Below are 16,465 nucleotides of genomic sequence, written 5' to 3'. Positions count from 1 at the left end.
ATTAGTTGACTAGCTGTTCTAAAATGGCGGTGTTCTATTGAAAAAGTCATAACTTTTTCAGTTTACATTGACAAGGGCAATACAAGGTTGTGAAGGCTAGAATAGAAGCCGCTGTCAGTGTAAACAATTACAGCTCATACACCATGGCAGTCATTCATTGAGCTTTTATCAAAAGGAATATGAAATGACAAAAATGTTTTCCAGTTAGGGACATTCATACTGTTCAACCTTTGACGAAAACAGGATTTTTGACTGATTAATATAAACTTTAATCATATGCACTTTTCAAGTCTGGCCTTACAAGTGAGGCACTATCTCTGAGCAATTATTCTCCAGATCATATTGAAACTGTGGTTAGACAAATAAGACTATGGTGGGCCAAATGGCTACAGCCCAAGTGAAATACATTGTTCCTGAAGTAACGCCAGTAATAATTTATGGCAGTAGAAACACAATGTGTGATCATGTGAATCCTCATGTTCTATCATTAATGCTTCTATTTGCACATGTAAAAATTAACTCCTTGGTATTAAAAGATGTTGTACTGGTATTTCTTTATTTGTCATAGACATTTGACCATTCAAGAACATTTTAATCTTGTTGGTTAACCGTTAACATTCGATTCACAAGGCTCAGCTGTCGGTGAGTAAAGAAAAATTACATCCCTGTTCCACTTGTTGCTAATATTGAGTTTCAGTGCTTGATCTCACATGACAGTAGTAAAACAACTGCAGAATTTCTTAAGCCATCTGACGCAGTACTGTGTACAAAACATATACTTATTTCAGATGCAAACAAATATATTCTCATGAGGATTAACATTGTTAGTTTTGAAAGTTTTCCTAGCTGCATGTAAAATAAAATTTAAAAAAATGAAACTAAGTCCTGGGAAAATTTTACAGCCGGCCATAATCACACGTCTGTAATCCATCCTTAGCCACAGAAAGCCGGGTGTCCTGTAGGGAAACATTTCCATGTGAAGAAAAACTTGTGACTCACTTTTATGCCCTTTTAGGTGAAGGCCATTTAGGCCATGCTTCACCATGTGCAGGGATTGGGGGCGAGCTGTGGCCAAACCACTGAATGTCGGCTATTGATCTGTTTTTCTGCTGCTGAGAGGTTGATCATCAGTGACAACTAAAGAGACTGAAAGAAATTTAGTTTAAATCAAACTAAATGTGTCCTACTTTCTATCTATCTATCTATCTATCTATCTATCTATCTATCTATCTATCTATCTATATATATATATATATGTATATATATATATATATATATATATATATATATATATATATATATATATATATATATCCCACTGTTTTTACTCAACAACATCACACAGCAAAGAGAACCTGATCACAAGGTGCAAAGTGGTGGTTAGATGAGAATGTGAGGCAAGAATACAAACATAGTAGGAATAAAATAACAGGCTGTTTCTCCCCCTTCAGAGTAAAATAGGTCATGTTTTTGTAAAGGCCTCGGAGAAAAGGAACTCACTGGACAGGCTCCAAATATTCACAGCTAAGCCAGAGTCCAGCCCATGCTGCCAGTCTCTCTACGCACTTTTTATACCTCTATGCAGGCCACTCAAGACCCAAATGTGCTCTCAGGGTCACTGACATCACATCACACTTTTGAGCAGCTTTAAACTGAGCCAGTATCGGGATTGGACACTAGACATGTACTAAACATGGTTTTCAGTTGAGGGTTAGACTGAAACCTTCTGATGCCACCTTTGGTTAAATAAAGCAACAAAGTAACAAATTGTCAAACAACAATATGGCTGTTATTTATAGAAACAGGCTTTGACTGTGAACCATACATTTACCATACATGACTGTTATACTAGGACTCTAACACTTCAATGATTCATAAAAAGCATAGGAGGGACGATGCATTCCGTGCATGTGTGGTGTATATATGCTCCATATAAACTATATTTGTCCTGCCACAGCTTCACAATGGAACACAAAACTTTTACACAACGTAAAAGTGGTTTGTAGCCTTGCTTCATTCTATGAGGGTGCGCAGCAACAGGAGAAATTCCGCCCCTGTCTAAAATATCCCTAAATTTTCACTGTCCTCTACAGGCAGACATTGCATAGACTCGGCAAAAACTCAGTAGACATCACATTCGCTGTGTGCAGTTCCCTGCAGTCAGGCCATGGCTCTTACAGAGCAGGGCTGTTGTTATAATGTTTACTGGTGACTCTCTTCTTGTCAAAGAAGCTTAAGTTTGTAAAAAGTCACAAAGTTGGCCCTCAAAATACCGTAATTCAATGGTGTAACTTAGTCAGTCACATGGTACTTGGCAGACCAATGCTGTAACTTCATCACCAACTGAACTCATATTACTCACACAATCACAACGTTTCAGGATGTAGCGCTGGATCGTGCTGCTGTGGCTGCACAATTACCTGACTCTTAGGGCTAGTCTCACTGAGTTCATGACAAGATAATTGGTTTTATCCACAATATATTTTGACCCCACTGTACATGCACTGCATGTTAAAGTTATATTGAGTACAGGGCTACAGGCTGTGCAATGCACAGTCGGAAGTGCTGGGGGCAGTAACGCTTCCATTGTTTGCCATTGGACTGCATTCTGTATACTAATGAAGAAAAACATATGAATGTGGGCAAAACGGAAAGAGGAATCAGGGTGAAGAAGAAGCAGAGAGTAATTTCACGGTAGCACTATGGCAATGCACGAGCACGTGATGTCTGCTCCGGATTGGGAAGTTATAGCGAGTTGATACCTTTTATTTTCAATGACTGAATGCTTTGTGCTTTAGAACTGGCTATAACAGCAGTGGCGAGCAGCATGCGGCTCTTTGGCTCCTGTGCACCTTGTGGCTATTCTATTGATATTGTCGTTATTTCGTCTTGAGTTTTAAAAAAATTTACTCTAATGTGTGTGTTTTGCCCCGTTAATTCAGCAGAGCAGCTCTCAGTCTATAGCTAAAGCTGTTTTTTACTATTACTGTTTACCAGTTTTTGTTCTTAGCATATTTTTCTCATATATCTGATGCTAAAAGTGTAACTTATTACATTGTTCTTTTTTCAAAACAAAAAAGAAATGTATACCTGCTTTACATCTGACCTTTTTCGAAATGGTTCTTTTGTTTTGTTTACATTAAGACACTGTATCAGAGCGGGCAAGTCCTGTATTTTCAGTGGTGTCAGACACTACCTCACCACCACTACTTATCATCCCTGCCAGGTCCTGAATGCTCTGGAATGTTCCAGGGATGGTTGTTGCATTGCCAAGGGACAGGTTATAATGTTCTGGGATGAGTGCTCAGGAGAGATGCGTGTATTCCTTTTCATATGATAAACAGCAAACTAGCCAGCCATTGTGTTTCAGGGAGAGGTGCAAATGTTCTGGAATGAGGGGATGTGAGTGTTCTGGAGACATGCATGTATTCCTTTTAATTTGATAAGTAGCAAGCTAGCCAGACAGTGTTGTTCAGGGAGAGGTGCAAATATCCTGTACTGAGGGGAGGTATTCTGGGAGTTGCATGTATTCCCTTTAGTATCACAAGCATAGAGAAATTCAGCTCCCAACTAGGGCCAATATCCACGCTGCGGTGACGTCACAGCTGCCGTGCGCATGGACCAATTGATTGAGCATAAATCTAGCTTAAAGACCCCCCTAATGACAGTGAGCTCCCTCCCCCGCTGGACTGTGACAACTGGCCAGGTGAAACGACAGCTGGAGAGACTACACCAACGGACGGCTGTGCGACCCGGCCCCCCCCACATCTCATGTGATAAGGGTGCTAGAGGCCCACCGAGGCCACAGGTGAGATCATTGCTTGACCCTCTACAGTTTGCCCCATCACATTCTTTGATTTCACCAATGCTTACAACACCTTCCAGTCACTGCTATTGGGTGACAAGCTGCAGTTGATGTGTTGACGTGTCCACTATCTCCTGGATCACTGACTACCTGACAGGCAGGCCACAGTTTGTACGACTGGGCCGTGTTCTGACTGACATGGTGGTGAGTGGTAAAGGAGCTCAACAGGGGACTGTGCTGTATCCTTTCCTGTACTACTTATACATCACCGACTTTCAGTACAACTACAAGCTGGACACTTTCAAAGCTGTGGTGGAGAGGAGGACACTGAACAAACGGTTATCTATCATGGATAAACCCTGACCACCCTCTCCGTCTCACACTGGACAGACAGCGGAGTTCCTTCTCCAAAAGACTCGCTGTCACAAGGACCGATACAGGAAATCTTTCCTGCCACAAGCCATAAGACTTTACAACACCTAACTTATCTCTGACAAAGAGACACTGGACTCTTTTTAAACACAAATCCAGGCACATTTGCACATTCATGTTACCAATGTCCTCTTGCACATTACTTTTAACTGATTGCACATACTGCACCATATTCCACTATTAATATTACATGTAAATTCTTTATATATATATATATGTTGTTTTTTTTTTAATTTTTATATTTTTACAGTTGTTTTTGTACATATTCTATAATTCAGCAGATCTGTCTGGAATGACTGCACAATTATCACCACATGGAAAAAGGCTAAAAAACAGTAAAAAACAACACCTTTCAGTTAGTGGAGCCTGGACTCACACTCTACCTGGCCACATGTACTGCGATGGCAAAAAGGGGGGAAAAAGGGTATAATTTCAGGTACGAACACAATTCATGATGTAAATTAGTGTGCTGCAATTATAAATATATGAATTAAAAAAAATGTACATAACAATATATAAATGTCACCTCATTATGTTGACATAATTCTGTTTAACTCTGCAATTTGAATCATAAGAGAATTTGAGGGTCCATATATATTAAGCATCATATGTGCACTTGTGCCATGGTAAAGCGCAAAGTTGCTGTTGTGAAGGCAGATGGATGAGCCTTAACATGGCTGATGTTAGGCTGCTTTACAGTTATATCATTTTAGCTGCATATTTTATAATATTGCAATAAACAAAGGTGAACGGATCCAGCACCAGCAGAAAACATGTCTGTGCAACATTACCTGTTATGGCACGTATTTTTTCATCCATTTTAATGAAACAGACTTCACCTTGACCTCCCTACAGTCATTGATCGCCTTGCTGTGGCGAGCATTGCTGTAGGTTTACGTCACATAAATACCTGCAGACTAGAATCAAATCAAGAAAAAAAAATCTCTTTTTTTAACTATGTCAACTGAGCATCCTAAATAATTTGCAGGTGCAGAGCAGAAGGTTTTATAAAACAATTGTGGGAGAAAAGAAACAGTTCATGCTATGGTGATGGGCCTGCTACTATGCATATTAAAAATAGGCTGGACTTTTTTTATACTGCAAATCCTGTGATCGTATAAAAAGCGTTATTGATAGTGAGAACATTTAAATGTCCAGGGACACGACTTGCGCATTTAGCCTGCGAACTGCACATCATACAGTATTATTGATCACATGATCAGTATCAATGATAGAACAGAAAAGTGTCCGGTGGTAAAATAGCACAAAGCAGGACACAGTGAGGGCATCACTCTGGTGAGTGGCATCAGGGACCTGTAACTGAAAGTTGTCAAAGACAATGAATATACTGTATGTGGTTCATAGAGATCATCAGAGTTTGTCCCAGTGGATTCTGACGGTCTCTAAACTCCTTTCCCTGCAGAGTGATCCTCTCTCATGCGGACACCGATTGGGTTCTTGTGCACATGGGCGGGGCTTATACAGGTAAACACCGAGTTAACCACGAACAAAAACAGATCGGAGTAGTTTAAAGATCAAGAGTAAATTACCGAGGTAACACTTACTCCTGAACTTACCATAGTAAGCCACTAACCTTGCTTCGTAGTACAGGCCCCTGGTGTACTTCCACTCAACCTGCATTGTTGAGTTTACTCCTGCTTACAGGACATTTCTGAAACAATTTATGCCTTCTTGTGATAATCATATTCACCAGAATAGGAAGTACACAATCCACATGTGAATGTGTGGTGACAACAAAGTAACACATTTGGGATAATTTACAGATATCCTAGGACAAAATAAACCCAAAGAAAATGGGGCCTGTTTCAGAAGCAGAGGCAACAAAACAACCATTTCAAATGACTCACTCAGTAGGTTTTCCATGTTATCTGATGTTGTTCTTACACCACTTGCATCACAGTGCTCTCCTTGTCACTATCTGTGGAGCATGTATCACTGGATAATATTCTTTTTGATATCTGATTTAATTATTCAGAACAACAAACCTTTATAAAGGTGGCCTCTACTGATTAAAATGCCTTGTTGCTTATTTATCGAAAAATAAAGCAGTATATATTAATGTGGAAATACTGCAAAACCAAAAACACAGTGCAGCGAAACCAACCTCTCTACACCCTTTCCCGCCTCAACCCGGCTGCATGTGGCCTGCCATCTGCTGAACTGCATAGTTTGCTAAACGAAGCGAGGTGGTGGTTTGGGAGGCACAAAGACTCCATTGTTCTGCTGGGCAAGTGCAGAATATTCTTTAAGCAAGACCAATTTCTGCTGGTTGTAATGTTCAGTAGACAAGTGAGATGGCCTTAACTTTGCTGGGAGATCTCAGAGGGAGTCACTCGCTCCTCACTATCCAACTCTGTTAACAAGGCCCAACACATTTGTGAAGTCAACTGAACCACAAATGATGAACAGTATAGTGTAACATAGATCATGGCCGTACATTTTCAACAATTTACCATGGAATAATTCATACTGTAGATCTTGATGAAAAGGGGACTGGTATCTACATATGAGTGTGTGGAATTTGGCGCAGCTTGAGGGGAACAGGGAACTGTTGTGCCCTGGCGGAGGTATGTGCTCTCATTAGTGCCATTGTAATCTTGCTGCTATGCCTGTATGTGTTTTTCCGCTTGCTCCTGTTATGAGTGCTGTCCTTGTTGGTGAGTGTTCCTGGCTGGGCGTTTCCCTTCCCCAACATCTCTTGTCAACTCCTCTGCACACCTGGTCGTACTCATTCAATCTACTCTATTAGCACCTGCTGATTTTAAAAACTGGTTTAACCTCCATTTTTCTGCCAGAACATGCCAGAAACCCGTCTTGTCTGGTTTTTAGAACTAGTATGTTACCTGCCTGCCCAGCTGATATTAACCTGTCTCTCTTGTGTTTAGGATCCTCTACTGCCTCTGTTTTTGCCAGCCACACTCCACCAGCCCTCCATTACACCATACACACCATTTAAGTGAAAATCCACCTTGTTTTAAGAAATACTACACTGCCCACAATCCTAAAGTGTAACATCAATGACTCTAATTGGTGGAGCTCGCTGTTACCATGGAAATGTTTACCACACCGGCAAACTTCATGTCGGCTAGTGATGCTTCGTTCCATTTAGGGGCAGTAAGTGATATAGGAGAAATCCTGTCTCTCTCTTTGTTGCTTTTGATGATTTTACTGCACTGACCGGGTGCACCGGTTCCTTTTTATACCTTGGAGCTCAGAGCTTGGAAGTTGGGGTTGTTGTCACATTACACCTTGGAACTTGAAATTACCGACCTCTGATTCTGAAGTTGCAACTCTCACTTTTTGCTGAAAATATATATATTGACCATAAAGCCAGGGGGGTCGTGAAGGATCAGGGTAAAACATGGAATCAAACTTAGTTGAATGAATTTGATTTATGTTGGAAGTTCAAGAACCACTGGGCCAAAAACATCCACTGTGAGCTTCTGCTGCAAACGTTAAACACTTGTCATGTCATGTCATGGTCTATTTTACATTAACAGTGCAACACTGTGTTGAAGACACAATGCTAGCAAAGTTCTGTAAGCCAGTATTTAGCCGGTTTTGGACTCATACATTTTGGCTCCAATTCATTGATGTGTCACTGGTTCTAATTCAAATGTGTTAACAAGACAACACACGTGAAACCAACTGAAAAACATAAATTACCATCTGTATATTCATATGATCCTGAACATAAGTTAGTCCTTTCCGATGTTACTAGTTTGGGGGAGCTCTGGTATAACTTCCAAGTAGTTCATTCTCAGATAAAGGAAATTGGAGAATGTTCAGATAATTTTCCAGGAAAACATCATATTCCAGGACATTGTTTTTAAATTTCCCCTGTTTTCCATGATTGGAAAATTGGTTGGCTGTTTCCAGGATGTGTGGGAACCCTGACAATGCTAAAAGAGTGGTCCGTCATGTTCAATTGGTCAGACTCATAAACAACTGTGTCACTGAGTTAGCAAGTGTTTGTATAGATCATTAGTCTTTACCCACTTTTTTCAGAAGGTGGTTTTGAAACTTTGCATAGATGCAATACATACATGCAGACCCATGTACAGGTGAAAAGGTTTGGTGACGAGGTGTAAATGCTTACTGATACTTTCCATATCCAAGAGGATTTTCCACCCAACTCCATGAGGGTGAGGAGCTGAACATTTGCGTTCCAGCGTAGTTACTACTGTATCCTGTTTCTTGTTTTTGACCACAGCCAGTATTTTTGACATTGCCTTTTGCCTAGTCCTTGTCTACATTTGTTTGCCTGATCTGACTGCCTACCCTTGTACTGACCCGATTTTAGAATTAAAGGACATTGTGTACAGACAGAATGTTGTTCTACAGCAGGAACTGTGTTGCATTTATCAGACAAGAATGTCGACGGCGTCCGTCGTTGCAGGTTAATGCATTGTAGCAATGAAAAGTGATCTAGAAATGAAATTTATTATTATTATTATAAATTACACAATTTCATGAACCGCCCAAACAATAAAAAGTTTTTATAAGCCTAAACAATATCAAGCTGTTATTAATCACTCCATTTAAATTTACGACTTGATCTGTAATGACGAGCCATTCACAGCCCTGGCATCAAGTGACGTAAGTTGACTCCTGCTACTGGGGCAACCACGCCCCCAACCTGAGCAGCACCTCCCCCCTTGAAGTGCGGAAAAAGAGATCGCATCTACGCCATAATTTTCTCCCCGCAAGCGAACGACGACCGCGGGCATGGCCAAAAGATATAATAATGTTTGCTCTGTTGTTGGATGTACAGACCAACATAACGCCGGACTGGCAACCCATCTCTTTTTGACAGACGGAGCATTTCCAACTGTCTGAGGCACAGCCCCGGAGGAGGCAAATGTAAGTTTTCAAGATCGTATGTGCTCTAGGGCTGGGCGATATGGCTGAAAACTGTATCACGATATAAGTGTTCCGGCCGGCGTAGCTAGACTCGCGGCCATCCGGCGTAGCTAGACTCGCAACCGGGTCTCTACGTCCCCGGGTCTCTACGTCGTGTATGTGCCTTGTCACGTGCGACTGTTGTCATGGCAGCGCAACGCCATAGTTGCGCATCAGACCCGGGGAGGAGCGAGGCGGAGCAAGGCGGAGCGAGGCGGGGCTTTGCGGTACACGGAGGGAGGGGGGCGAGATCTGAGCAGGAAAGCGCTGGAATCGACCATATTCTCACAGGGCTGTTTATACAGAAAGAGGAGGGTGCTGTGTGGCTTGATCCTTGAGGTGTTTTGACATGGCATGGCAAAGACATGTAGTGCACACATCTGAAAACCAATGTAACTTGTGTAAAAGGGGGCATAATATGGGCCCTTTAAGTGATGTCACCTCTAAAGTGATTGAGTGGGAGAGTCTGCAAGGGCCTGAATAGGAATGGGACAACACCTAACCTTCACCATGCAACAACTTGCATGCTGACTATGTTGGGTTTAAGATTTTATTTTCAATATTTTACTTTCTTCATGGCCCTCATGTAATGTAATACATGCATTTCGGCTTGATATAAAGTGGATAAGACAACCACTTGTAGAGATTCTATAACATTTGGTTTGTTGTCTAGATCAATTTTCATCCACAATAGATTCCAAAAATCTTCCCCTCAGTTTATTATTTTCTTAAACGATTTTAAGTTGTACTTAAAACCTTCTAAAGGATTTTCCCACTTCCTCAGACAACTGAAATAATATATTTCCCCTTGTATATTTGTTTAAATCAATTTGTTTATCTACCATTTCCATCTTTCTTTATTCATCTTGATCTTTTTCATGTTTAATACATTTTAATTCAAATTTGTAACTCAATAACCTCTTTGCTGTTCCCTTTTGCAAATACTTTATACTTTGTTATTTTTCCAAAATAATGATGCCATATTTGTTTTGTACATATTTCAATAATGGATTTGAACATGTTCCCGGGTCTTGCGTTACAGAGTGGACGTGAGGTAATTTGCAAATAGTTAATTTACTAATAAAAAAAGTTTAAATTTTGTATACGTTTCTGGTAACCCCATGTTTCACATCACTACACTATGAACTGTGGGTAATTCCCTGAGGCAAAGTCTGAATCGATGCTGACTTATGGAAAGTGGGCATAAAGGGCTCAAAAAGGCAATGAGCAAGCCCTCGTGCACTTGAAGATTTGACAGTGGGACAGCCCTAAGCCATTAAAGACTTGACAGGAACGTGCCTCAAAGTCTGTGAGTCTGTGAGTGTGGACATTGAGATTGGGCCATAGTAACTCTAGAGTGGGCATACTTGGGAAGCCTGTCTGATTAAAATATGTATATAAATGTTGTTTTTTTACTGTTAGTATTCATTCATTCATTCATCGCGGGGGGGTCGCTGGAGCCAATCCCAGCTAACATTGGGCGAGAGGCGGGGTACACCCTGGACAGGTCGCCAGCCTATCACAGGGCCACATACAGAGACGGACAACCATTCACTCTCACATTCACACCTACGGTCAATTTAGAGTCTCCAATGAACCTGACCCCATTCTGCATGTCTTTGGACTGTGGACATTCACACCTATGGTTAATTTAGAGTCTCCAATGAACCTGACCCCATTCTGCATGTCTTTGGACTGTGGGAGGAAGCCGGAGAACCCGGAGAGAACCCACGCATACACGGGGAGAACATGCAAACTTACACAGAAAGGCCCTGGTTGAACCGGGATTTGAACCCAGAACCTTCTTGCTGTGAGGCGAAGGCAATGCTAACCACTACACCACCGTGCAGCCCTGTTAGTATTTATCACTTGAAATGATTTCCCCTACATAACACCCGTACTGTCCAGGGCAGTAGTAGATAACGATTATGTCTTAGCATTTATTTTATTATTAAAAAAGAAGAAAAAGAAAAGAAAAGAAAAAAAAGTGAAATTTCCCCTGCCGTGCGTCTGTCTATTGCCCCAGGAGAGACTGTCATGGTCTAATTCGATTCTATTGGAATAGAATGCCAGACCAAAATACATGTCATTTTATTTTCAGTTTCCCTCAGGGTGGATATCAACAACAGGCCAACATTGCAACTATCAGAAGTTTTAGACAGGGAAAATTGTTCCGTCAAATCTTAAAAGACAGTGGATATAACCATGTCACTTTAACCCCTGAGCTTCTCTGCTTGTGCAAGTGGCATGACATTGGAAGTTAGAGCCAGACTATTCCTGAGGTGAACAAATAACTCGACTGAATCTATGAAAATACCTGCAGTCACGCACTGTACATAAAAAAGGGTGATCTGTCAGATAATGACTTACCAACAGCAACTTGAGTCTCCAAGGCTGTGGGAAGCTGCTATCAGGACCACAGGGAGAGATTGGTGAGCAGGAAATCTAACACAGGCCTCAAATGCTGATATTGTTTCTCTGTTATATTGTGAGGTCTCGACCTCACAATGTTAAGTGCCTTGGGATAATGTTTGTTGTGATTTGGCGCTATACAAATAAAATTGTAGTCAATTGAATGACAGAGAGGAAAACAGGAAAATCACTTTTTTTAACCAAACAGTAAAAAGAGAGACATACACCAGGAAGTAAATGCAGGAACGCAACACTTGCATCTCAAAAATATTTTTTAAATAATATTAATATGGATGATATGAAAATTATTATACTGTTTTAACTTTGTTCAAAAAAAGTCTGCTCAAACTTGTCATTGATCCTTTCAGCTTGATGAATACCAACCACCTGCTCAAGGCACCCGTCATAACACCCAAACCCAAACTACACCCAACTTCTAATATTCATAAAACAGTAGAGAGTGTACATGTAAAATAACACATTTTATTTAGCTGATCTCCTGGAAATTTAATTATCATTGCTTGATTTGGATGGAAACATGACTGTTAAAAAACTGGAACTGAACTGATGAAAACCATTGAATTTACAATATTTTCCCAATTTATTATCTACAAATGATAATGTTTTAGCTTCGGCCCAATGTTGAGCTCTGTGATCATCCCTTGTTTTGACGCACAGTACACAGGCTTGCCTTGAATCTGTGACACAATCTGCCACAGCCAATTAGAGATGCAGGCCTTTAATCACATGATTGAGATAAATAAATCATTTTCTATAAAATGAATGAAGTAATATATCTATATCTATATATACCTTTAGATGCAATGTGTTTTTGATCATGAACTTCAGGCAAGCATGTGACCTGAGGCTGGTCTTTAATTAGTTTCTTCAAGATTCCCCTCCAGGCGCAGCTTGCTGCGTCCCTAGCCAATCAGAATTGGATAAATGTTATTTTATCCAGTGGTAGTCTCACAACAGCGTGTCAGGGGTCCTGCCACAATGTGCTATCCACGTGCTGGATATGAAAACTATCCCCATACCCAAGAACAAAAAAAACAATACAAAGTTAAACCCCTAACCTTAACCCTAATAAAACACTAAGACCAGTTTTAATGACAAAAGACAGGGAAGAACAATCGTTACCATGAGTTAAAAGCCAAAGAGTTAATATGTGTTTTAAGACGGGATTTAAAAACAGGAAGTGTAGGGACCAGTCTAACATACAGAGGCAACTTGTTCCAGAGTTTTGGGGGCTACAACCGCAAAGGCCTGATCTCTCCTTTGTTTAAACCTTGACCGGGGTAAGACCAGTAGCAACTGGTCAGGGAATCTGTGACCTTGATGGGACCTGAGGTTGTAAGAGGTCAGACAGATAGGTTGGAGCTAGCCCATTTAGTGACTTGTAGGCAAACGTTAAAAGCTTAAAACAAATCCTAAAACGTACAGGGAGGCCAGTATGGGGGAAATGTGCTCATGCTTGCGTGTACCTGTTAAAAGATGAGCTGCTGCATTCTTGACCAACTCCAAGCGTGAGAGAAAGGCCTGGCTAATGCCAACATGAAGGCCATTACAATAGTCCAGTCCGGACGAGATAAAAGCTTGTATAACCCTTTCAAAATCTGTAAACGCTAAAAACGACTTGACCTTTGATAAAACCCTCCACTGAAAAAAGCTGTATTTGATCAGAGTTCTGTTTGTCAAATTTAAAATCACTGTCCATTATTACACCCAGATTTTTAACAGTCAAAAAATCTGAGCTTCAGTTTTACTCCCATTTAAGTTAAACAAGTTTAGGGCCAGCAAGGCTCTGATGTCCAACAGTTTGACAGTGGCTTCAAAGAGTCAGTGTCTCTCAAAGGCAGGTAAATTTAAGTTTGATGATGATGTCATTATGAAATTACATTATTACAATATTTAAAAAGTTAGCATTGTCTGACTGGGGTATATACAGCATGCACAGGTTGTATGTATCACCCTTGCAATGTTTTTCATTTATTCAATTGCGTAGGTTAAGGGAGAAAAAGTACCAAAGTGCTGAATCTACTTCACTACGGAAGAGGACAACAAGTTTTTGCACATGAACGTCAATGTGTGTCCTAACACGATAACGTTCAATGGCAAACAACCAATACTGAATTTTGAGAGGCGTGAAGTTACCGAAGCTAGCGTAGATTTGCTTGCGTTAGTTAATGTGGATGTGTGACAGCTAGCTGAACTCACTGCCCACAACATGCCCTTTTAGGGCTATTTTGACTTTAATCTCAACATTTCAACTTTATTCTCGACATTTCGACCTTATTCTCGAAATAAATAAATAATAATAAAAATCGTCACCCTCATTTACAAAAAAAAAAATGCCTGCCCCGAATACTCTTCCATTGCTTCACTGAACTGAGAAACGATGCCATATTTTTTGCTGACAGCTGTAGCCAGCACCTGTTGGCTGATGTGTGTTCAGCCTACTATCAGTGGTCTTCGGTATCAGTGCTGTGTCTCAGGCCTTCGTCTGTGTGCAAATTTGTGTGGATCCTAAAACAAGTCCACATCTAGCGGATTTAAATTTTGGATCCATAAGGAGACTGTTGGGCCGCAGGTTAGGTATGCGCTCTACTGAGTGGCATACCAGTATGTCATGTAATAATGGTACTGCATGTGCACAATGTCACTGACAGTGTTTGCACCATATGGTATGGCACATACCCTTTCTTTCCAAGTGAACGTGTTATAGTGGAAACCAGAGCACCTAACATAACAGCCAGCCAGCCTGTTAAGGGAGGGCCCACATGCTTTCTCCAACTGCAGCCTCTGAGAGGACTGGCTGAGTGGCACGCCCTCTCGCCTTAAGGCAGCACAGTCCCTGACCCACAAACTACAGACTCTAACCTGACTGCTTGCTGGAAACCATATGACAGCAGACCACCTCCCAACTTGTGCTGAGTGATCTCAGTATATATCTTGTGTGCGATCTCACCTAAAGTTGGTGCTGTCAACATGTGATCAGATAACTCAGGACAGATGTTACATGATGCATAATTATGGCTTTTTCACAACAAGACAAGTTACAGAAGGCAAGCATGTTTGGCACCTGGTGCATGAGAGGAAAGAGAATCCAGCAGTCAACTGAAAACTTATATAGTGGTAGAGGAGTTTTTTCTGTTCTCTCACAGGCTGCATTACTGATGGATTGTAAAATGTTATTGTGCAGTTAAAGATTTAATTAATTAGCAGCATGAGTTCGAGGTAAGAGTACCGTGTAAAATGACAGGGACAGGTCCCTGCCAGAATTCTGAAAAAAATGCATGGGAGGTTAGTTGTAGTAGTTCTGCTGATAATTTTGCTCCTTCAATAAGTAGCAGAGGCTGTGACACAGCTCATGGAGCGTATTAAGGCACTTCAAAAACCTTCACACTCAATTCACATCAAAACATCGTAAATCCCTCTCAGTCCAGTCCAATATGACCATCCCCACACAATAAACAATGGTAAGCATTTTACTCTGAATCTATAAATATTCAGAGTAAACTTTGCACTTTTATGGTCCATAAATACACTTAGAAATCATAGGAAACTGAACAACTCTGCTCCAGTGGATTTTCCCATCTACGCCACAATTTACTGAGAGGGGTAACTATTCACCATTACTACAATGCTCTGTTGTACTGCTGAAGACCTTACATTAATAAGAGAGCATTCAACTTCTTTTTAAATGTTACTAGTAAAAGTGTGTCTGGGGCTTAATCAGACACAAGACAAAAATATTGTTATATATATTAATATTCATTAATATATTATAGCTACCTGTGTGCTCTCCAGACCAACCCTGATTGTGTCTAAATTCAGATAAGACAGAGTTCAGCTCACATCAAACTGCATAAATAACACTGATATTTTAATTTCGTTTCAAAGTCTCAAATTAAAGCAGAACTTAAAATGTTAAGTTATGGAAATCAGTTTGTTGTTTTTCTATCTATTGTATTTTTTTTACAAAAAAATTAAGACTAATCGGATGAAGTAGTACAAACATTCCCTCTGTGAAGTAGATAAAGTGCTTTTCATGTGTATTCACTAAAAAAGCAGCATGTTTGCATTAAAAGCAGGATATTGAGCGTTCAAAGAGGTTTACACTAAGGATCAGAAACTGCACAGCTGTAGCTGTGTCTTTGTTTATTCCCCAGCTCAGCTGAAAATTGAATTACAGCACAGAGCATCAAGGTCCACTGTACACTACTCTCGACTGACGGTAAGTGTACAGTAGAGCTTTTAACATTCCTTCATACTGAGGAATTAAACAGAGAAATATGTCCACTGGTCACATTAGAAGATGAAAGTCCACTGAAGCCCATTCACCACGGAAGTGAGGAATTAACTGCATGCTCTCCTTTTCAGTTCACTAATCAGCAGTGAAAATTATTTAAAGGGTAAATGAGTGAATTTCAGCATGCATTTTGTGTAGGTGGGCACAATAAAAACTACACATTTTCAGAACTCCAAAATCACCAAAGGGAACATTTCAAGAACTAGTGTATAAACTAAAAAGTAAAACTATTGTATTTAGACAATCTATCTGTTTGACTAACCTGTACATACACAACATGACTTTCTGATGGTGTTATGTGCTGGCACTACAGAGATTTGTAAATCCATCTGACAAGCAATACCACTATTGCCTCTTGTTATATAGTGGGTTGCAGACAAGGTCACCAGCAGGTATTGGTTCTCCTCTTTATGTGCAAAATAGAAGTTTTTTCAGATTGCTGTTGCCCAATCTCGAAAAACAAATTCTGCACAGCTAGGTTAATCCCTCTAGACATGATATATCTATCTATTTGTTCACCTCTCAAAATGTAAAATAGCATATTACACCAAATGTGGGACTTTAAATTTAGAAATCTA

General features: G+C 40.4%; 1 protein-coding gene across 3 annotated transcripts in view; it reads right to left on the bottom strand.

Moving 5' to 3' along the window:
- The window catches only part of cdk19 (cyclin-dependent kinase 19), a 55,410-nt gene that overhangs the window by 31,784 nt on the left and 7,161 nt on the right, over positions 1 to 16,465 (bottom strand). The gene's annotated exons all lie outside the window — the stretch shown is intronic.

The sequence above is a fragment of the Scophthalmus maximus genome, chromosome 18 (genome assembly GCF_022379125.1).
Source record: "Scophthalmus maximus strain ysfricsl-2021 chromosome 18, ASM2237912v1, whole genome shotgun sequence".
Classification (NCBI taxonomy): domain Eukaryota; kingdom Metazoa; phylum Chordata; class Actinopteri; order Pleuronectiformes; family Scophthalmidae; genus Scophthalmus; species Scophthalmus maximus.
Note: the sequence above shows the minus strand (reverse complement) of the source record. Positions and strands in the feature narration are given on the sequence as shown.